General features: G+C 39.5%; 1 long non-coding RNA gene across 4 annotated transcripts in view; it reads left to right on the forward strand.

The window, feature by feature from the left end:
• Positions 1-22,985, forward strand: part of LOC121100113 — a 122,537-nt gene that overhangs the window by 84,957 nt on the left and 14,595 nt on the right. For all 4 annotated transcript variants that reach the window (XR_005831831.1, XR_005831832.1, XR_005831833.1 and 1 more), the window contains exon 4: positions 16,442-16,534. This is a non-coding gene — a long non-coding RNA (uncharacterized LOC121100113). The remainder of the gene's footprint in view (positions 1-16,441; positions 16,535-22,985) is intronic.

A 22,985-nucleotide genomic window follows, 5' to 3' on the forward strand; every position in this document is an offset into this window, starting at 1 on the left:
GGCCTCTTGATCTCAGGGTCGTGAGTTTGAGCCCCATGTTGGGTGTAGAGATTTCTAAAAAAAAAAAAAAAAAACCCAAAACATAAACTTAAAAAAAAAATTAAAAAGGCTTAAAAAACTTTGGAGGACATCAAGAACCGACAGTCTGGGGAGAGAATTAAATGAGTCCTTTCACAGAGGATACAGGGACGGTGATGTAGTAGCTAGTTTGGACACACCTGTTGTGGCAGTTTCGTAACATGGCCACAAGTTCTCTGGCACGTGTTTTATCTGTGCTTGTGACTGCTTCAGTCAGTATTGTACAGTAGAAGTCTGTGTTTTTTGATCACTGGAACACTCATTCTTGGAGCCCTAAGTGAACATTTAAGAGGTCCATCTTCCCCGAGGCTGCCATCTGACCAGGAAGCCCAAGTCACATGGAGAGGCCACACGTAATTGTTGTGGTCGACAGCACCATCTGAGCGTATATTTCAGCCATTTTAACCCAAGCACAAAACACGTGAGCGAAGAAGCCATCTCAGAAGTGGGTCCTCTCACTCAGCTGTTGACCAGCACCCCGCCATTTACGTCACTCCCAGCATCATGGAGCAGAGAAGAACCATCCCCACAATGCCCTTTCTGAATTTCTGACCTACATAATCTGTGAGTTTGTAAAAAATTTTGTTTTTCAGGGGCGCCTGGCTGGCTCAGTTGGTATAGCATGTGACTCTTGATCTTGGGGTCATGAGTTCAAGCCCCACATTGGGGATAGAGCTTACTTAAAAAAATTTTCTTTTTGTTTTATACCACTGAAGTTTGGGGTGAGTTGTTAGGCAACAGATGTTGATCTGTGTTCAGAACTGTGTTCCTCCCTGGGGCGCCTGGGTGGCACAGCGGTTAAGCGTCTGCCTTCGGCTCAGGGCGTGATCCCGTCGTTATGGGATCGAGCCCCACATCAGGGTCTTCCGCTATGAGCTTGCTTCTTTCTCTCCCACTCCCCCTGCTTGTGTTCCCTCTCTCGCTGGCTGTCTGTATCTCTGTCGAATAAATGAATAAAATCTTTAAAAAAAAAAAGAACTGTGTTCCTCCCAAATTTATATGTTGACACCTCTGTACCTCAGAATGTGACTGTATTTCAAGATGGGGCTTTTAGAGGTAATTAAATTAAAATGAGGCCATTAGATGGGCCCTAATCTAATCCAGTTGGTGTCCTTATAAAGAAGAAGGGATTAGGACATACAGAGAGACATCAGGGATATGCAGACACAGAGGGAAGACCATGTGAGGACACAGCAAGGAGGAGGAGATCATTTGCAAGCCAAGGAAAGAGACCTCAAAAGAAACCAGGCCTGCTGACACCCTGTTCTTGAACTTCTGGCCTGCAGAATTATGGGAAAATAAATTCCTGTTGTTTAAGCCACCCAGTCTGTGGTACTTTGTTATGGAAGTTCTGGCAAACTCAAGAAAAATCTTTCTCTCCCCACCCTCACCCCCATTCCCACCTGACTCTGTCAAATCATTGAGTGAACCTCAGACTCCTCCCCCACTTTTTTTGTGCTAAGCAACCCTCATTTTTAGCTCAAAATCCAGACCTGTTCAAAACTCCTGCTCAAACCTGAGGGAATGGCATCTTCTTAGCAGAAATTGGATCTGAGATTTGGGGAGAGCTTGGGGATCTCTCCAATGTGGGCTCACAGGGCAGAAAGGGCCAGTCTGCAAAGACAAGCTGATAGAGCAGACACCCAGAAATGAGTAGGGAAAAGAGATGGGGAAAAATTCTCAAAGATTTCCTTTTTCTAGTTTAATAGAACTTTCTTAAGGCCCAGCTATAGTCCATATGTTCTGAGAGATGGCCTATTATTCTTACCGTAGACTCTCCATTTTGATTAGATTAGCTCAAGCTGGATTCTATGACTTGCAACCAGAGTCCTAAATAACCCAAGTGTCAAGTTGGGTCCACCAATAATGGATATTTGTGGGGTGGGGGCCTAGGCAGAGGAATGTGATAAGACTCCTGACCCTAGCTCTCGCTCCTGGCACACCCAGAAATAACTGGAAAGACCTTTGGTGAGGTCAGAAGCAAAGGGGCAAGATGAATCAGGGAAATTTGAGTTATTACTGTAAATGTGATCTCATTTGTACTCAGCCTTGAGTAGAAACTTGAGTTACAGAGAAATAAATAAAAAAGAATGACAGAAACCTGTGACAATAGTGCCAGGAAGGCCAAAACCTAGAATGAACTGGGGCTTTAAAAAGTGCTAAAGAAAAAAAGATCACTTCAGAAGGAAACACAAGAAAAATTGAATCTACTGGCAGTGTGTTTTGAAATGGTTGGCCAGGATGAAAAAATATAATAACAAAATAAAACAAAAGCAGTCTTTCAGGAAGAAGCTGTATGGGCCAAAAAGGAAGCTCAGGGAAGGCCTGTGACCCAGCTGTTAGTAGGAGAGGAAAGAAGACATCCCATGCTTGTTCCTTGCTTATCAATCCTGACCTAAGCCTGGTTCCTAAGCAGGCTGGGAACTCACAGTGAATGGGAGGAGGAGAAGAAGAAATGCTGGAAACCTGTCTTAGGGAGGAGCTAGGGGGTCAGTACACCAGCCAGAAACTGTCATAGCCAATGACTCAGAAGCTTCTTGTCCCTTTGCAATGGCACTGTTAGAGAAGCAGATCAATCCTGATAGGCACACGAGCCCTGAAAACAACATATATCCTAATAGCAACAACATATATGGTAAACTGAGTGATTATTCCTAAAGACATGCCCCCTGGGGGGAGGATTATACTTCCCCGTAGCACTGATGTCAGGCCAGTCCATGAGATTTCCTTTGGCCTATGAAATGTCAGTAGCAGTGGCATGCGTCATTTCCAGACAGTCACTTTTAGATCCAGTGTGTGGTTTGCCATTTCTCCTTTCTCTTCATGATGAGATTGGCAGTGTTCCAGATGGACGCTGTTCTAGCAACCAGTGTCCCAAAGTCAAAGCAATATGAGCAAAGCTGTGCCGGGTAATGAAAAATTAGTCTTTGTGTTAGCCATTGTGATTTGAGAGGCCGATTGTTACTGCAGCACAACCTGGCTTCTCTTTACTCTTATAACCTGCAGGATCACTAGCACTGGGGATGAGAATAGAGCATATCCAGTCACCAGGGGCAATCGACAGGCTCCAGAGGATGGCAGTGGGGGAGTATTATAGGAACACCCAGAGCTATCTGCTGGAACCTCAGGGCCAAGAGAAGGGTGAGAATTGTCTGGAGAAAGAAGGACATAAGAAATCCCCTGGAATACAAACTGTATTATTAACTTTTACTTCAACTGAAAACACAATGGGCTGATGATTGTCTGATAAAACAGAGGTTGTATTAATGAAGAGGGTTTGAGGGGATTTTGAGATTTTGTTTTGCTTTGTTTTTCAGCCAGGTCCCGAGCCAACAGGAAAAGTGAGGATTAAGCTGACTTATTTGAGGAGGAAGAGCAGAGGATGACAAATGCACACATGCTCCCTGGAACCACCAGTGTTTGGGGATAGAGTCTTTTTTTTTTTAATTAAAAAATTTTTTTAAAGATTTTCTTTCTTTGAGAGAGAGAGCACAAGTTGGGGGGAGGAGGAGAGGGAGAGGGAGAAGCAGACTCCATGCTGAGCAGGGAGCCTGGCATGGGGCTCAAAGCAGGGCTCAAACCCAGGACCTGGGATCATGACCTGAGCCAAAGGCAGACACTTACTGGCTGAGCCACCTAGGCACCTCAGGGCAGAATCTTTTGAATGTAGAATCCAGAAATGGTGGTGCCCTACTGTTGATCCAGGCCTCAACCCCCTTTTCACATACTGTCTCTCCATTATAAAAGCCAGTTCTAATCTTCTATTTAAATAAATTCTTCATTGCAGCCTTGCTTTGCTTTATGCAACAACCCTTCTGGGGACAGGAAATATGCCCTGAACCTTTGCCCGAGGGCAAGGACCCTGTTGGCCCCTGGCACCAAATTCCCTTCCCACTATCTGCCCGCCTCCCAGGTTCCGAGTGTTCCACATCCGACTCCGTTCCAGGTTCACTGCTCACTTCTGAAGACATCAGTACCATCTTGGCATCGTCACCCTCCTGTCCTTGCTGGCCATTTGCCTGGAATAAAACAGGGATTGTTGGGACTCTGGGTCATCTTTCTTTGCTTGCCATCCAGAGTCCCTGAGTTTGTCTCAAGGCTCCGTCAGTCTGCCCCGTTCTCATCCTCCCTGAGTGACTGACTCCTGTGCTCAGCTCTTCTGTCCTGCTACAAAGCTGTGCTCATCATGTGTGGGCATGTCACAAATCGGGGTGACAACCATATGAATGAAGGGAGATTTAACTTTCAGAATGATCTCTGATGTAGGAAAAGACGTGAGGGTTCGAAGCCGATGGCCAAGAAAGAATTCTTGAGATGTCTTTGGTGCAAAAAGGTGATTTTATGAAAGTACAGGGACAGGACCCATGGGCAGAAGGAGCTGCACCAGGGTCATGAGGAGTGGCCCATTATATACTTTCAAGTTGGAACGGGGTTAGGGATAGTGTAAGTCTCTAAGGAATTTTGGAAGCAAGGTTTCCACGACCTTGAAGGGGCTAGCTATTGCTGGGAAAAGGCCATTTATTACTGTCTAGTAAACCCTGAGACATGAGACCCTTCAGATGTATATCGGTGGGTCATATGCTTGGGGGCTGATTGCCTACATGTATCTTGGGGGATGGAGATAAAAGAAGTTTCTAAAGGAATTTTTATATGTCAAAATAGTCTTACAGGGTCCTGGGGGTCGGGCTAAGATTACCGTTGCCCTTAGCAAAGTATTAACATCGGGGCAGTTGAGTCCCTAAAGGGATGTCACTCTGCCTGTTTCAAGGACTTGTCAGTGGGCTGTAGGTAGAAGGAAATGTAATAATTTTTCTTCTGCCTTTGTTTCCCATATCAATCTCAACTATTTTTCATGAGTGATCCAAACCAATAAGGAAGAATCCACCAGGGAGGTTTATTAGCAAGGTCGAAATTGGAATTACAAGAGTCCAAGATAGGGAGAATCCAGAATGACAGGTATTCATGAAACAACAATAACAATAACAAACAAACAAAAAAAGATAGGCCTGGGGTGTGGTCTGTTTGACCACTTGAACCAACTGTCTATTGCAGCTACTGAAAATGTTATCAAAGGAAAGTAGATATTAATCTTCCTCTAATTATTTTTGCCTCTCTACATCTGGAGAAGGTTTTGGGCCCTGACTTGTCAGATTGAGGTCAGTCAAAATGGCTGGATTAAAATTTTAAATTCAGCAATGTCATGAGGTTCACACAAAGTTAGAGGGACTATTCTAGATTTAAAAAGACTGAAGAATCATGAAAACTAAATGCAATGTGAGCTCCTTTATATGATCCTACATTGAAAAACAAACAGCTTTTTAGCTATTTAGGCGTTATTTGAATCACAGGGAAATTTTATACGGTCTGTGTATAACATCATTAAATGTATTAGATTGCTGTGAATTCTCTTTTAAAAAAAAAAAGATTTTAGGGGCGCCTGGGTGGCACAGCGGTTAAGCATCTGCCTTCGGCTCAGGGCGTGATCCTGGTGTTATGGGATCGAGCCCCACATCAGGCTTCTCCGCTATGAGCCTGCTTCTTCCTCTCCCACTCCCCCTGCTTGTGTTCCCTCTCTCGCTGGCTGTCTCTATCTCTGTCAAATAAATAAATAAAATCTTAAAAAAAAAAAGGTTTTATTTTTAAGTAATCTCTACACCCAGTTTGGGACTTGAACCCACAATTCCGAGATCAAGAATCACACATTCCACTGACTGAGCCAGCCAGGCGCACCTTGCCATTAATTTTCTAAAGTGAGATAATGATGATGTAGTTTTGAAGACAATGTCCTTGTCCTTAGGAAATACACATTGTCATGTTAAAATAGTTAAGTATGAAATAGTATGATGTTTCCAACTTTCTTTCAAATAGCTCAGAAAAAGAAGAATTATACAAAAGTAAAATCAAGGTGAAGGATATACAGGTACCTATTGTATTCTTCTTTCAACTTTTTATAGGTTTGAAAATTTTAAAGAGGAAATTTTATCTTGAGAAACCATTGAGAGGAGAGTAACTTGGGTTTCAATGAAGAGTGAAAGAAAAGCCAAGATTACTGTGTTTCCTCAACTACCTCAGAGGAAAAGGGTGGGGCTTCTTCAGGATGTCTCCAAAGAGCAGAGGTAGGGTCTAGTCATGGGAGAGACCAGAAACTAGATTTTGGCTTAACATAAAGAAAACCTTGCAGTTAAGACTCTCATGCCTTGGCTGTAGCTAGCTCCAGTGGCAGAGAGAAGACAATTTTAAAAGCAACAATGTGTTTGTCACTTAATATGATCTTTGGATTTTTACGATCAGAATGACCAGCAAAATCAAGGGAGCTGCTGGAATTTTAGTCTAAGAGCAAGGGAATGTCCGCACAGAACGAAAGTTATGAAAACAGTAAAGATTCTTTAAATTATGGAATAAAGCTTGTTCAAAACACTGAAAGCAACCTATCTAACTATGAACATACAAGATCAAACAGTGGTGTAAGAGATGATTCCACCTGATACATAGATTTTGCCCCTTTCACTCTTCTTTAAACTCTTCTCGGTAGTCAAGATGAAAGGCTTAATGGTTTTATATCTCAGACACCTACCCAGAATTTTAGCAAGGTACAATGCTTAATAAGGACTGAAAAAAAAACACCTTGTATTTATTTTAATGGTTGCCTTCTTTTTAAAGTAACTTTCCTGGGTTTCCATTTGTGATATAGTCACATATTTTTTCCACTTTAAATATATTATAGTCTGAAAAAAATATATTAGATCTGAAAAAATTTAATCAATTAAAAAATTGTACCTGGGTGGCTCAGTTGGTTAAGCGTCTGCCTTCAGCTCAGGGATCAAGCCCCATGTTGAGCTCCCTGCTCAGCAGGGAGTCTGCTTCTCCCTCCTCCTCGGTCCCTCCTCCAGCTTGTGCTCTCCCGCGCGCTCTCTCTCTCAAATAAATAAAATCTTAAAAAAATAAATAAAAAATTATACCAAGGGGTATACCAATATGGCAAAAACTGTGCAGGGGATATTTAGGTATTTGCCCTGGAAGAGGTTCTTTTTCTCTCCCATGTAACCGAAGTGCTAGAGGCCATTCACTTGCAAACAAGACTCATCTCTAAGGAGAGCTGTTTCCTTTGATCATGAGCCTCTGAAGTTCTCCAGGGTTGATGTGGACAGATGCCATCTCTTCATGTGAAATAAAGCTACAAAAGTAGTCTGTCTTCATGGTTCTCTCTTTACTGTCTTGAATCTTCTGCAACTTCCCCTGAATTGCAGTTCTTTGCATGCTGGTCTCCAGCCCTTTGGTTGCTTTCTCTTTGATGACTTTCAAGTCTTTGATGACTTTCAAGTCTTTGAAGACTTAGCAAATATTCTAAGAAAAGAGACAGCTTAGGAATTTCCTGGATTGTGACTTTCCATGCAATATTTCCAAGCCTCAAGAGATGGTTGAGAGGCGTCACATAATACGGTAGCACCTACATCAGGTTCAACAGTCTTTACAATCTTTTCCTCACCATTGAACATCATTTGCCCCATTGAAACATGTGAATGTAAGAAGGACATCTTACTTTCTTTGGTCTTCTTCAGCTTGTCCTGTCATATCTCATTTTATACTGTAAGCAAGAGCTTTCTTTCCTTTTAGTGTTAATAACTTGATGTAATGTGTTTTCCTCCTTTTTCTCTGAGAGGTCAAAGACTGTAATATTATAAATTATAGTACCGGTGGGAGTCAAAACAACCTAAGTAAACCACTGAACCATCCTACTTGAGAATACAGTACTCTTGATCACAATACAATCAAATGGCCTACCCTCTACAAGCAAATCCCTCCCCATTCCTTGCTTGCTGCCACTGATTGACCATTCAAATAATAGGGGTGATTGATTACTAATTTCTCTTGAACATCACAACATAGCATATCTACATGTTTTTTTGAAATCACAATGTTCATAAGTAGAAAAATGTTAATACCCAGTTTTCTTAATTTCAGAATTGTATATTGAGCATTTATACACCTGAAAATGAAAGTATTATCTAACAATGAAAATTTTTGCCTCGTGAAGCAGTAATTTTCCTCTTATAGGATCCTTACAGATGGTGACTAGATGATCACATGTTAGAGTTACATTTGTGAAGTGGGATGGTGTAACCATTACTGCCTCACGAATTCAATATTATATAAAGTTTCTGTGGCATAAAAGGACAATTTAAATGATATGTGTGCTTTCCTGTGTCAGACAGCCCTGTCAGAGGAAAAAAGGAAGATGATAGTTCTGCCAAAATTTGAATCAGACTGTACATATTCTGAATTATGACCAGGTTGTATTAGTAAAAAACAAATTATTAGAATACTGTTCTGGTGAAATGTATTTCTCACACAGATTTCCTCTGAGTCTTTCCAGTACAGTAAAGCTAGTGATGCCTCATAAGAATATGCACCATGGCTGGGTAAGTAAAATTTTTTAAGTACCAAGAACATTCCAAATAATTCACGAAGTATAATAAACATACTCAGGCATGTCAAATCCAAACTTTGATGTGTATTAATGACTCATGTTTTACTTACAGTTGTTATATAAAATCTTATTTTCATTTTAAATACAATATAAAAAGTTCAGAGGAAAAACCAAGACCCTAGAAGGAGGATGGACATAAAAACTTCCCCTTCGATAATTGGTTTTGTCATTTTGTATTAAAGAGTTGCAATGTGGTTGCCTGGAGAATTAAACCACTAGGAAAATTTCACTCAAATGTGGGAAGAAAGCAGTTTACTGTAAGAGTAAAAAAATATTTTTTTTCTGTATTTTGTATTGCTCTGTATTGTTTTCAAACCCAGTTTTCCAGAGCCAGGGTTTCAAGGACAACCAGAGTCTGATGTTACTTTCTCTAGATTTTCTTCTTGAAGCTCATCTCCCTCCAGCCCATCCCTGGTCATGCTGGTGTCTCCTCGTCACACACACACTCAGCATAACCACTTAGAGCTTCATGTATATGTTTGCCTAACCTACAGTTACATTTTCTTTCCCTTCTACCTATTCCCATTTTATTTTTTTAAGATTTTATGTATGTATGTATGTATGTATTTATTTAACATGAACAGGGAGGTGCAGAGGGAGAGGGAGAGAATCTCAAGCAGACCCCATGCTGAGCACAGAGCTCAACTCGGGTCTCAATCTCATGACCCTGAGATCATGACCTGAGCTGAAATCAAGAGTGAGACACGTAACTGAATGAGACACCCAGGTGGCCCAAAAGCTGACTAACATAGCTGTCTTGTGTTTTTATTGTTGTTTTTTTTTCCCCAGTTGGCTCCACACCTAGTGTGGAGCCCAGTGCGGGGCTTGATCTCACGACGCTGAGATCAAGACCTAAGCCGAAATCAAGATTTTGCTTAACCAACTGAACCACCCAGGCGCCCCTACCTATTCCCATTTTAGAGGAAGGAGTTGTATGGCTCCTCTAATACAGTTCTCTCATTTTTAAATTGAGAACCTGTAGCCTAGCAGAACCATTCGAGATTTGCCCAATCAAAAAAGGATAAGTCACAGCACCTCCATGAAGTTTGATTGTTCCCATAGCACTCATTTATCTGCCTCTCACATGAATTCCCTCAAAAGCAACATCCTTTTACATCTTTGCCAATACTTGATATTGTCAGCCTTTCCAGTGGGTGTGCAGTGGTATCTCATTAGGGTTTTAATTTGTATTTTCCTAGTGATTATTAATACTGAACATCTTTTCATGTGCTTATTTTCAAGTCTTTTATTTTCTTTGATGAAGTGCCTATTAAAATATTTTGGCCATTTTTTTATTGGGCTATTGGTTTTATTATTGAGTTGTAAGTTTTTTCTTTTTCTTTTCTTTCCTTCTCTTTTCTTTCTTTCTTTTTTTTTTTAAGATTTTATTTATTTATTCGACAGAGATAGAGACAGCCAGCGAGAGAGGGAACACAAGCAGGGGGAGTGGGAGAGGAAGAAGCAGGCTCATAGCAGAGGAGCCTGATGTGGGGCTCGATCCCATAACGCCGGGATCACACCCTGAGCCGAAGGCAGACGCTTAACCGCTGTGCCACCCAGGCGCCCCTCTTTCTTTCTTTTTTAAGTAGACTCCACGCCCATCATGGAGCCCAGTGCAGGGCTTGAACTCATGCACCTGAGATCAAAATCTGAGCCAAAATCAAGAGTTGGGTGCTTAACCTAGTGAGCCACCCAGGCCCACCTAAAAGATTTTTCTTATATGTATTTTGGGTACAAGTCCTTATGTATGTTTTGCACATGTTTTCTCCCAGTTTATGGCTTTTCAGTTCATTTTCTTAACATTGTCCTTTAAAGAGCAAATGTTTTCAGTTTTGATGACTCCAATTTGCCAATGATTTCTTTTATGGAGTACCCTTTTGGTGTCACATCTAAGACATTTTTGCTTAACCCAGGATTGCAAAGACTTTCATCTTTGTGGTTTTAGTTCTTATATTCAGGTCTACAGTCTGTCTTGAGTTAAGTTTTTATACATGGTGTAAGGAAGAGAACTAGGTTTTTGGGGTTTTTTTTGCATTTAGATATACAGCTTTTCCAGCACCATTTCATTTGTTTATTTCCAGTCTCTCTATTCTGTTTCATTGATCTATGCCTGTCCTTATGCTGGTATCACATTGTCTTAATTACTGAAACTTTATAGTAAGTCTTATATCAGGTAAGGTAAGTCCTCTGACATTGTCCTTTTTCAAAATGATTTTGGCTGTTCTGTTTGTATTTCTCCATAAATTTCAGATCTCCTTGTCAATTTCTTCAAAAACCTTCTGGGATTTTGATAAAGATTGCATTCAATCAATGGGTTAACTTATTACAAGGAACTGCCAACTTAACAATATTAAGTCTTTCCCATCTGTGAATATGAAATTCTTCTCTATTTAAATAAGTCTTTAATTTCTTTCAACAGTCCTATGTTTTTGGGGTGCCTGGGTGGCGCAGTCGTTAAGCGTCTGCCTTTGGCTGAGGATGTAATCCCAGCGTTACGGAATAGAGCCCCACATCAGGCTCCTCCGCTATGAGCCTACTTCTTCCTCTCCCAGTCCCCCTGCTTGTGTTCCCTCTCTCACTGTCTGTCTCTATCTCTGTCAAATAAATAAATGAAATCTTTTAAGAAAACAAAAACAATCCTATGTTTTCACTGTACAAATTCTACATTTCTTTTGTTAAATATATTCCTAAGTATTTTGATCTTTTGATATTGTGAATGAAATTGTTTCCTTAATTTCATTTTTGGATTGTTCATTGTTAGCTTACAGAAATAAAATTGATTTTTCTGTATTGATTTTGTATACTCTGACCTTGTTAACCTAAATTGTTAGTTCTAGTTGTTTGGGTTTTTTTTTTTTTTATTCCTTCTACATACATGTCTCTGTCATCACAAATAAAGACAGTTTTACTTCTTCCTTTCCAATCTATGTGCCTCTAATATCTTTCTTACTGCACTGGGCAGAATCTCCAGTATAATCTTGAATAGAAGTGATGAGAATGGACATCCTTGTCTTATTCCTGATTGGGGGTGAGGGACAGAATACAGTCTTTCACTTCTATGGGTGATATTAATTGTAAGTTTTCAGAGATGCTCTTTACCAGGTTGAGGAAGTTTGTTGAGAGTATTTTTTTTAAAGCATAAATAGCTATTGAATTTGGCCAAGTGTTTTTTTCTGCATCTTGAGATGGTAATATGGTTTTTTTTCTCCATCACTGTATTAATATAGTGCATTACATTAATTGATTTCCAATGTTGAACTAACCCTTGTATTTCTGAGTTAAACTCCACTTGGTCATGATATATAATTGCTTTTATATGTTGCTGAAACCCAATTAATATTTTGTTAAGGATTTTCCTTCTGTATTCATGAGGAATATTGGTCTGTAGTTTTCTTATACTGTCTTTATATATGTGTGACTTTTTGACTTGGAAACAATACTGTATGTGTGTGCCTTAAGGTTACAAATACAGCAGTGAATAATGTTCACTACATTCTCTTCTCTCATGGAGTTTAAAGTCCTGTTGGAAAAATCAGAAATACTAAAAGAAAATAAATGTTATTTTAGATACACAATTGTAGTTGTGATTGCCTTAAAATAAATAAATAATGTTATATAATTGTTTAAAGTTATAGAACCAAATGGAGAGGGGTAGGTGGACATTTAAAAATTTTTTTAATTCCAGTAAAATTAACAGAGTATCATGTTAGTTTCAGGTGTACAGTATAGTGATTCATCAGTTTTATGCATTACTCAGTGCTCATCATGATAAATATACTTTTAATCCCCTTCCCCTGTGTCACCCATCCCCTCACCCCCCTCCTCTCTGGTAACCACCAGTTTGTTTTCTATACTTAAGAGTCTGGTTTTTCATTTGTCTTGTTTTATACTTCGTTTATTTTTGTTTCTTAAATCCCACATATCACTGAGATCACATAGTATTTTTTCTTTTTTGGACCATTTTTTAATTGGATTATTTGTTATCTTGGTGTTGAGTTGTATAACTTCTTTATAAATTTTGGATACTGACTCCTTATTGGATATGTCATTTGCAAATGTCTTCTCCCATCCAGTAGGTTGTCTTCAAGCTTTGTTGATTATTTCCTTTGCTGTGCAGAAGCTTTTTATTTTGATATAATCCTAAGAGTTTATTGTTGCTTTTGTTTCCCTTGCCTCAGGAGACATTTCTAGAAAGTTGTTGCTATGGCCAATGCCCGAGAAATTGCTGCCTATGCTCTCTTCTAGGATTTTTATAGTTTCAGGTCTCACATTTAGGTCCTTAATCCATTTTGGGTTTATTTTTGTGTATGGTGTAAGAAAGTGTTCCAGGTTCATTCTTTTGCACGTAGCTGTCCAGTTTTCCCAATACCATTTGTTGAAGAGACTCTCTTCTTCCCATTGCATATTGTTGTCTCTTTTATTGAAGATTAATTGACCATATAATTGTGGGCTTATTTTGGGGATTTCTATTCTGTTCCACTGATATATGTGTCTATTTTTATGCTAGTACTGTACTGTTTTAATTACTATAACTTTGTAATATAACTTGAAATCTGGAATTGTGATACCTCCAGTTTTGTTTTTCTTTTTCAAGATTGCTTTGGCTATTCAGGGTCTTTTGTGGTTCCATATAAATCTTAGGATTGTTTGCTCTAGTTCTGTGAAAAATGCTATTGGTGTTTTGATAGGGATTACATTAAATTTGTAGATTGGTTTGGGTAGTGTGGATATTTTAACAGTATTTGTTCTTCTAATTCATGAACACAGAATATCTTTTCATTTGTGTCATCCTCAATTTCTTTCATCAATGTTTTATAGTTTTCAGAATATAGGTCTTTCACTTCTTTGGTTAAGTTCATTTCTAGGCATTTTATTGTTTCTGGTGCAATTGTAAATGGGGTTGTTTTCTTAATTTCTCTTTCTGCTACTTCATTATTTGTGTGTAAAAATGCAATGGATTTCTATATATTGATTTTTTATCCTGAACTTTTCTGAATTCATTTATCAGTTCTAGTGGTATTTTGGTGGAGCCTTTGCATATTCTGTATATGAATCATGCCGTCTTCAAATAGTGAGAGTTCTACTTCTTTCTTTCCAATTTGGTTGCCTTCTCTTTCTTTTTGTCATCTGATCGCTGTGGCTAGGATTTCAGTACTATTTTGAATAAAAGTGGTGAGAATGGACATCCCTGTCACGTTCCTGATCCTTAGGGGAAAAGCTCTTAGTTTTGAGTATGATGTTAGGTGTGGGTTTTTCATAAATGGCCTTTATTATGTTGAGGTATGATTCCTCTAAACCTACTTTGTTGAGGGTTTTTATCATGAATGGATGTTCTATTTTGTCAGATGATATTTCTGCATGTATTGAAATGATCTCTTGGTTTTTATCCTTTCTCTTATTGATGTGATGTACCACATCAATTAATTTGTGAATGCTGAACTACCCCTGCATTGGTAGGGGGACATGCTTCAGTGGTTAGTAAGGAAGAACTCTTCCAAAGGGTGATATTTAAGCTAAAACCTAAAACATGAGCCAGCTGGAAAAGTGAGAAGAGATATGGGGGGTATTTCAGACAGAGGTAACAATAGGTGCAAAGGAGCCAGGCAGGAAAAACTTTGATGAAATAGAGAAACTGGGCCACATGAAGAAAAGCAAAATACATGAATGACTAAAGGAAGGGGAATGCTTGAAAGGTAAAATGCTTTACTTCGTCTTCTAAAGGTACTGAATTTGGCCCTGAGAAAAATGCAAGTATTATCAAAGAAGCCAAAGAGTTGCTTGGATGGAAAGAAAATTATTTCTAATCCTGTCTTCTTTTCACTTGGGAGGTTACTAGACGCTGAGTATGATGGTGCTTTCACAAACCTTAAGATTACTGGTTGAATGTGACTTCAGGGATTTTCAGACATCTTGTATATCAAAACCCAAATAAGAGAAGCCTGCCCACTGCATTTTGCTGGAAGTACTTGTTTAAATAGTTCAGTATGGTTTTTATTCTTCAATTGTCATAAGGATTTTTCTGGCACTCAAAGAGTTACACACCCATTTGTCCGTCAACTGAAATAGAAATATTACTCAAGAGAGTGTTCACAGGCACATGTCTAAATAAATGCGGGTGAGACAAGTGAAAAATGGCTCAGTCCTACATACCCTCGGCATTCTAGGAAGCATGTGTACATTTTGAAACTGATTGCTTTTCTAATTCTCTGTGTATCATATTGACGGCTTTAAAAAGAATTTACTGATTTCCTTGATGAAGAGTTTAGCAAATGCAGAATTGAATCTTAATTTCTGAATGCTATGATTGCTTCTAATTGCCTTTTGTTTCTTTATGTATCTCAGTTTAATACCACAGAAAGCTTTTGAATCATTAACGCTGGAAACATAAGCCCACCACTTCATCCCACAATAAGTAAATCATAGGCATCCAGGCTAGCCAGCAAATCTGACCTGGAAGTGTCTTTTCTAAGGTTCAGCTGGGAGATTTGTCTGTCTTCAGCGGCTTAAATCATTTGTCATCTTAGTGGAAATTTTCAGGATGCCCTCAGAGCTATAAATTTCCAGCCTGGTATGGAAATTCATTGCCCCATCCACATCTGAACATTCTAGATATGGAAAAAGCTTTAAGTTATATTCACTGTCTGAAACAGCAAGGGAATCTTAAAGTCCTCTTATTGCAAGCTCCTTCTCCTCCTTCTCCCCCAACCCAGCAGAAGTAAAGGTATAATGCAAAGGTAGCCTTAAAATAACATGTACCGAAGGTTATGGTTAGCTCTTAGCTTAAGAATACAAACTTCAGAATTAGACCTGGATTCAAATCCAGACTCCCAGCTTTTAGTTGTATGCCCTCGGGAAAGTTATTTACTCTCTGAAACTCAGATTTTTCATCTAAGGAATGGAGGGAATAATCTCTATCCCAAATGGCTGTTATAAGAATCAAACAATATACATAAAACATATAGCCTAGTTCTCAGCACACAATAAGAGCTCATGAAACTTATCAATGGATTGTTACCCAAGCCAGTTAATTTATAGATAAGGAAACTCATCTATCTGTGAAATATCTAAGAGGCCACACACTTGTCCAATGTCTAATGGAATGACTGGTACAGAACCATAGAGTTGAAGGCTCTTACTTTTTACACCAGAGTTCATTCTGCTCTAAATGCTCGAGTACTTTGGTCCTCAAGTGCTAAGTGCAGAATTGTTCTTCCTGCTTTCTTATTTTTCTTATCACTTACACTTTTGGTTCTAGCTTGCCATCCATGTGAACCTTAAGTTAACCAATATACTCATCTGAAAAAATTTAAGAACAGTGCAAAATAATTAGAAGGTGAAAAACCTAATTAGAAAAGAAATATTCTGAGAATATGGTACAAAATAGTTAGAAGAAATACATATGCAAAAAAACTGTAGAATAATGGCTTTGTTTTGAATGATGGTACTTTTCTTTTTAATTTGCTAAAGGAATTTTTCTTGCTAAAGGAAAAACAATTCTTTTTTTTTTTTTAAGATTTTATTTATTTGACAGAGAGAGAGAGAGACAGCCAGTGAGAGAGGGAATACAAGCAGGGGGATTGGGAGAGGAAGAAGCAGGCTCCCAGCGGAGGAGCCTGATGCGGGGCTCGATCCCAGAACGCGGGGATCACGCCCTGAGCCGAAGGCAGATGCTTAACGACTGAGCCACCCAGGCACCCCAGGAAAAACAATTCTTGAAGCAAACTTTAATATATAGTCTTTGTATATGAATGTATGTTTATATTACAAAAAAAATGTTTTTAAGAATTTTTTCCCCCTAAATGTCTTGGCTAAACAAGAAGGGTTTATAGAGGTGAACAAGAAGAGAGACTTAGTGCTGTTCTTCCCCTGTGACAGGAGGGATTTTACCAAGAAATAGAAGATGGATGCCACCTTGTTCCCACTGCCAAAAGGAGTTCCACTGAAGTCCAAAGCAGAAGAGGGAAGTGAGTAAGTGATTCTTGCTGATCTAGAACAGTAACCTGGGAGTCGAGAAGGAGCTTTCCCCTCTTGTGCTAGCTGAGCATTATTTCAGCCTTGTTTTCTTGGGCCCCCAGCCTCTTGCCCTTGGTATCACCCCTGACCTGGGAGGGCATAGCCCAGGACCTCTTGCTGCCTGTGGGCCCCCAGTGAAGCTTACTGGAAATGTGACAGCAGTAATAGTACTGCTGTGGTTCCTTGGTTGATATTAAGTAAGATTCCTTTTATTCTTATTTACATAAGCAAAATGTGCTAGTAACCACAAATAATACAAGTAATATGAAATGTTAGAGTGAGAAAAACAAGTCCTCTTTGCCCATAGTACTTGGTATCTTGCTTTTTTCACTTGACCATATGTCTTGGAACTCTCACATAGTAAATATAAATCTCATTTTTTTTCAATCTTCATATAGTATTCTACAATATAAATGCACAAAATTCATTTAACCATTCCCTAATTGAGGCAAATTTCTGCCCTTTTCCAATTGTTCTTTATTATAAATAAAGCTGCAATGACTCTGTTTGTTTTTGAACATGAATGAATGTTTCAAAAGAATAGATTCTTAGAAATGTAATTCAGAATTCCAAGGATATGCTTATTTTAAATTTCAATAGATATTTCAAAGTTTTCATCAAAAAAGTTTGTATCAGTGTTCTCCCTATTACAGACTGTCTGGAAATCACCTATTTCTACCTGATAATACTGGTGTCGATCTATTCTTCACAACCTGATTGGTTATAACGTGTACCTCATTGCTTATTTTGCATTTCCTTTATTACTTTTGAGACTAAGCAACTCTTTAAGTTTTATCATTCTTTTTGTGTGTGTGAACTCTCTCTTCATTTCTTTTAACCAGTTTTACATTTTATTCTTTTCAATAATTTCAGGAGATTTTAATAGATTTTTTATATTATATTTTGTTTTATATATTTTGCAGAGACTTTCAGTGGGACCTTTTATTTTAGGGGTCTTTTGTCATACAGATCTTTCAGTTTGTTCAAAGTAAGACTTTTTTTATTAGTGGCTCCTGGAATTTATGTCTTTCCTAGGAAGACCTTCATTACCATCTCCCCTAACATTATGAAAGCTGATGTACTAAAATTTACTGTAGTTTCTTCCTGCTTTGGGTTTTTTTTAAATTAGTGTTAGGATTTAATCCATTTGGATTTTGTGTGCGTGATGTGATACTGGCATCCAAATTAAATCTTTTTCAGATTTTCCAACCCTCTCAATATAATTTTTGAATAGTCTGTCCTTTTTGCTCTGATTTGAAATGCATGTTCCTTTGTTTTTGAATTGCCTTCTTCAGTTTGATTTGTTCATTTCTTTATTCTGAACCAATACAACATTATTTAACATAAACCTAGCATATTTTGATAACTGAAAAGTCAGGTCCTTCCTCCTTGTTCTTTTTTTTTTTCAAATCATATTGCTTGTTCTTGTGCATTTTCTCTTCCACATGAACTCTAAAATCAGCTTATCAAGTTCAATAAATCTCGTGTTGGGATTTTTATTAGGATTGCATTGAATTTATGGATTAATTTGGAAAGGTGACATCTTTATAATATCAACTCTTTCATTCAGAAACATGTATAGCTTTCCATCCATCAGATCTTCTTTTATATCTTCCATAAAATTTTATAGTTTTCTTCACATGGACCTGGCATTGTTCTTGTTGGTTTATTCCTAGGGGATGGTTTTTAAAGCTTATGTTGCCCCTGGGAATGGGCTCTTTAGATTTTGGTTTTCTGCAGAGAAAGAGATATGAGAATGAAAAGAAAGCAGGTGCTGAAAGAACAGGAGAGAGAAGAAAAAGAGAAGTTAGAAAGGGAAGATGAGATATGAACAAGGAAGACAGAGAGGAGAGATTTGGGGGGTTTTTTGAGTATCTATCATGTGACATGTCCTATGATGGAGGCGTTCGTGAGCACCGTCTCACACACTCTTCCCTCCAGGTGTCTCATCTGAGAAAACTGAAGCTTAAAAAGGTCAGCAAGGAAGCCTGGAACAGGAAATGGAAAGGGAACAGTTTTGGAGTGAGATCTGGGAACGGCTCCCAGATTCCAGTCTCACCAGCTGTGTGATTTTGCTCCAGTTACCTAATTACATTTCTCATTTGGAAAATTTGAATAATATCTGCTCAGGTGATTGTGAGGAGTAATTGGAATCATGGATCTAAAGTGTCTGCTCATTAGATGCTGCTCTCAGTAAGTGCCAGTTCCCATCCATTAATTTCCCATCCCTTCCTGTCCCCCACTTTCTGCCATGGCAGGGAGTCCCAGAGTCTGCTCAAGATAGCAAGGAGCCTTCAGGTTAATATGCAATGTGATTTTTGTTCCCTGAGTCCATTACATCCAGGAATGCATACCTAACATTCTTAAGAAACATTGTAGGAGAAACAGTCGTTAGATACTGTGATCTGAGTCTGAAAAAATCACATAAACCTAAAAAAAAAAAAAAGCACCCATTTTTACAAAAGGAGGCATTGTTGAAATGTGAATCCGTATTCAAGCCCAAATCCCCAGTGAGAAACACCCTCTATTTCTACCCAAACAATAGTTCCTTGTCCTGAGACAATGCTGTCTACATAGCCCTGGAAAGCATCAAATCCCCATGGTGATGGCAACGGTTTCTCCTAGGGACACTGGAAACAGTGTCTGGAGGAACTACAGCACCTGACCCAGGGCTTTGGCCCTTGAATGGAGACTCATTCCCAGCCTGAACAGTAGGAAAAACAGAACTGGCCCCTATATCCCGGCTATGTCTTGTATTTGCTGTAGGGCTCTGATCCTGTGGAGAAGTTGTCCTTATAAGAGTCTGAAGTCAAGAGGGGGTAAATAAGGCATGCTGAAATGTTCTCTTCTAGGCGCCATGCATATTCGTTCCCAACACAATACTCTTACTCATCACAAAAATGTATGACCTGGTCTGGATGAAAATCCTCTGCTCTGAGCCTTATTTCCCTCATCTGAAAAATGGGGGTCAATAACAAGGATCTCGAAGGATTGCTGTGAGGATTAAATCACACAAATGTAAAATTATGCCCAGTGAAAATCCAAAGTATTCTTTCATCATATAGGAAACCGCATTCATAGCTGGTGAATGTTTTCAGTGGTTCTGTGTTTCACTATTCAAGGGGAAATGTGATTTCTGCAGTAAAGCCAAATGTCACATGATTCTGGAACTAGTAAATAATGTTACGTGTAATTAAGCTGAGCAACCGTATTTTTTTTTTTTTTTTTACTTTTTTTAAAAGAGCGATCTCTCTTAAATACTGAGACTGGTTTCCATATGTGACCTATAAATTGACCTCAACCCTTCAGATCTATATTCAAATTATATCCAGAAGCCAGTCACTTCTGACCACCTCCTATGCTATCACCTGTTCAAATTGAAGCCATTGTCATCTTTCCAGGATTATTGCAAGTAGTGTCCTCCTCAATGGTTTCCCTACTTCCTATTTCCCAAACAATATTTTGAGCAATGACAGTATCATTGAAATAAATGTATCATCTCTCTATAGAGGGATGTTTTGGCCATCGCTTAGATGTTCACTCAGTTAACAAATATTTACAGAGCTCCTACCCTATGCCAGCATTTTTCCCGGCTCTAATGATACAGCAGTGAACACAACACACACAGATCCCTGCCTCATAGAGCTTATATTCTTGGGTGCAATGACTAACAAATAAACAAGTAGAACATACCCAGTGCCAGAAGGTGATGAGCATTATGGAGAAAAACAGTGTGGAGCAAGGGGAAGGGGTGGGAAAGGAGCACAGGAGTGGGAGTGGAAAGTACGGTTTTTAAGTTTAAATATGTGGCTGGAAAAAGTCCCTCTGAAGAGCTGACATTTGAGCAGAGGCTGGAAGGAGAGGAGGGAGAGGGCCACATGGTTATGGAGAGGATAGTCGGGAGAGAAGGGAGTAGAGAAGATGTTCCAGGCAGAGGAAACAGCAGGTACAAAGGCAAAGCAAAGGGCCAGACTGGCTTGGCAGAGTGGATAGAGGGAGAATAGAGAGGTGGCTACACATATGGTGGGAATGGGAAAGGGATCACAATGATCACTGCAGACCTTCATGAGGACTCAGGTTCCTACTCAAATGAGTTAGAAAGCCACTGGAGGATTGTGAGGGGAGAGGTGACTGTGACCTGATTTACATTTTTAAAGGATCATTCTGGCTAACCACTTCTGTAGGGCAGTGGTTCTCAAACTTGAATATGCATCAGTCACTTCCGAGGGCTTGTTACAACACAGTTGCCGCATCCATCCCCAGAGTTTCTGATTGAGTAGGTCTGGTGTGGTGCAGGAGAATTTGCATTTCCAGCAAGTTCCTAGGTGATGCCAATGCTGCTGGTCTGAGACCACACTGTGAGGACCACTGGTGAACAGAATAGTTTATAGGAGAGGGAATAGTTGAGGCAGGTGAGCCAGCTAGGGGGCTATTTGAATAATCCAGAAAAGAAGATGATGATGACTTCAGTTCAACTAGGTGGTAGCAGAAGAGTGGTGAGAAGAGATTAGATTCTGGATAGAATTTGGATATAGATCCAATGGGATTTGCTGAAGCATTGAATGTGGAGCATTATGAAGAAAGAAATGAATCCAGGGTTTAGATTAAGCACTAGAAGAATAGAATTACCATTTATTGAGACGGCATAGACTTAGGTAGGGTGGGGTCAGATATCAGGTGTTAGTTTGGGGGAGTGTTGTTTTGATGTGCCTGTTAGGGATCCAAGTGGAGATGTCAGTCAAGCCTTTCTTTTAGAAGAGTCTAGAATTCAGGAGAGAATTCTGAGCTGGAGGTAGAAAGGCGGGAGTCAGCCGCATGCAGATGGCTTCGTGAAGCCTGGCTGAGATCGTCACTGGAGAGAATGGAGGTAGGGAAGAGGTTTTGATGCCTGATGCTGTGGCAGTCAGTCCTGGGGTCAGAAGTCAGGGCGAGGAGACGGACCAGAAATGAGACTGGGAAGTGATCAGGGAGGTGAGAGGAAAACCTGGAGAGTGTGGGGGCCTGGATGTCAAGGGAAGCAAGTATTTCAACGTGATCAGGTGCATTTGCTATGAAGCCTCCTTATCATAATAGTTACCGCCAGGCATCCTCTGTGAAGGAGGAGATACTGCCTACCATGGAATATGCTAGATTGTGAAATGGTTCCTTATGGATAAATTGTCCCCATAGGAAAAGACAGTTACCTTGATTGAAATTTCACACACACACACACACACACACACACACACTTTTGAGCTGATTTTACTGTTGCAACCAAAAAAACACACCATTGGCACATTTAATCATTGACATAGACTAGAATCTTTTCTTTCATCTTTGAGCATTCTGTCTAGCTGACTTTTGTCTTTGAAGCAAATTGTCCAACTTTGAGGGTTGGAGTTATATGTGTGATCAGACTGCTGGGAATTTGTGTGAGTGAATTGTATAAATGCTTCAGAAAGTACAGATTTTTTTTCTTGCCCCCCTTTTATTTTCTGATATTGGGTCTTGGAAATCTCTAATTTTTCAACACAACTGCAGCTACCTCAGCTCCCTGAAGTACTTACTACAGGATGCTGTCACTTGCTTCTCTTGCGAGAATTACAGAGAAACTCTGGCAATTCAGGATTCACTGAGCAGAGCTATTGGTTACATCCCTTATCAAGGTACAGCTGATGGCGAGACAGCCTTACTCAGTAACCTAGTTAATGAAAATTCATTTCACAGACTGATTACATTGCTTCTTTTTGCGAGTTGCAACTCATCTTTAAACCTGTCTAGTATATTAAAAAGGTACCCCACAGACTGTGTAATGCTCTCATTTTAAGGAAAAATACTACTTGTAACTCAGCATTACACTCCCCAAATAAATTGGGTAAAGAAGACAATGCCCAGCGTTGTGGGAGCTACAAGTGGTGTAGGGGTGAATGATACGCACAGTACATTGCTTCGTGTTACCTCTTTAAGGGGGACTGTGGGTGCTGGTACTCAGCACTCCTCCCCATAGGAGATGCCCAAGGAGACTACGTGGAGCTCTAGTCTGCTTCTCTATAAGGAGAAAACAATTGTTTATTATTCAGGTTTACTTACCAAATGGAATGTTGAAATACTTAGGACTAGGTATGTAACCCCTTCAGGTCTTATTCATCCAACAGATACTACTATTAAATTTCAGGCACTGACCTATGTGTCTGAGATATATATGTAAACAAAAGAGACGAAAAGTCCTGCTTTCTTGGAGCTTACATTCTAGAGGGCGGAGAAAACAGGTAACTAAAAGCATAATAAATAGTTAAGTAATAGAATACGTTGCAAAGTCACCATGCTGTGGGGAAAACAGAGCATGATAAGAGGTTTGGGCATGCAGGGGGAAAAACAGGTTGCAGTTTTCAATAGAGGATTCAGGATAGCTCTCATGGAGAGGGTG

This window comes from Ursus maritimus, unplaced genomic scaffold (assembly GCF_017311325.1).
Source record: "Ursus maritimus isolate PB19 unplaced genomic scaffold, ASM1731132v1 scaffold_34, whole genome shotgun sequence".
NCBI classification, from domain to species: Eukaryota; Metazoa; Chordata; class Mammalia; order Carnivora; family Ursidae; genus Ursus; species Ursus maritimus.